Raw genomic sequence first — 1,217 nt, forward strand, 5'->3', positions numbered from 1 at the left:
TTTAAAGCAGTTTAGTCGGTGAGGGAGATCCCGTACGAAAAATATTAGTCCGGCATCAGTCCGTTTTCGGTCCGCAAAGAGTCCGGCTGGTCAGCGAGTGGACTAGTCCGCGAAAAAAGCCAGATCGACCAAAACCCGACCCATTTGCCGGACTGGTCCCTGGAACAAGTCCGCTGTTGTAGTGCGCATCCTCGTCTTACCTGATCGCGGGCTGGACCGCACGCAGAGCAGACTGAAAGCGGACTATCTGTAGCACAGCTGACCTCTACCGTGCCAAAATTGATTGGGCAAAGTGCAAAGTTTAATGTTTATTATTGCTAAATAAAGTAAAATATCAGTACAGTGTAAATCGAAAACTGATCTTAGAGTGTAAGGAACGAGGCGAAGCCAAACCCGCTGTCTGTTTTGACCTGCTATCTCAAGCTGTTTACGAGTTACCAGAAAAATTTGCTTCTATTTCAATAAAATTAAAATGGCCCCACTAAAATAGAGTGTAGATGGCCCAAATAAAATGTGAGGCAAATATTCATATAACTTCCAAAGTTACAGCATTCTAAACTTGTTTCGGGATTCGCTCAAGACAATTGTTTCTTTTTAGCAGTGCTGTGCGCTGCTCCCGGGCAGACTGAAAACGACGTGGTCCGCTGCGGTAGTTAGTCAAGACGGACTGGTTCGCCAGTAGTCCGCCATTGGAGGATTGATAGCGACCTAGTCCGTCATGGGGCGGACTGAAAGCGACCTAGTCCGGTGAGGGCGGACTGTTCGCGGACTGGTCTGCTGAGGACGGACTGTCTGCGTACTGGTCCGGCATCGCACTTGGCCGCCGCGACCTCAAAGCGGACTAGTCCGCACGCCCGGGGGTACTAAAAGCGGACTAGTCCGGTGCACGACGGATCGAACGCGGACTGGTCCACAGGGGTGCGGACTATTTCCGGACCGAAAACGGACTAATGACAGACTAAATTTTTGCGTACGGGATAAATCCACAGAGCATAGGTCTTCCATGATTTTCCTGTCACATTTAAACGAGTCGTGGATATGTGTACACTGATAAACGAAATGTGCAACTGCTCAACACTTACTTGGAATGTAAGTAAAAGCCTTGAACGGAAAACGAAGCTAGCCCCGTGACGTCGGGTTATAGGGGAAACAAAGGTGCACCGCTGACCTGTCACCCAAAGAGGGAGGGGCCAGAAGCTGATAAAAGGGTGCCCGAT

The sequence above is a fragment of the Frankliniella occidentalis genome, unplaced genomic scaffold (genome assembly GCF_000697945.3).
Source record: "Frankliniella occidentalis isolate FOCC.00 unplaced genomic scaffold, Focc_3.1 Scaffold259, whole genome shotgun sequence".
NCBI lineage: Eukaryota > Metazoa > Arthropoda > Insecta > Thysanoptera > Thripidae > Frankliniella > Frankliniella occidentalis.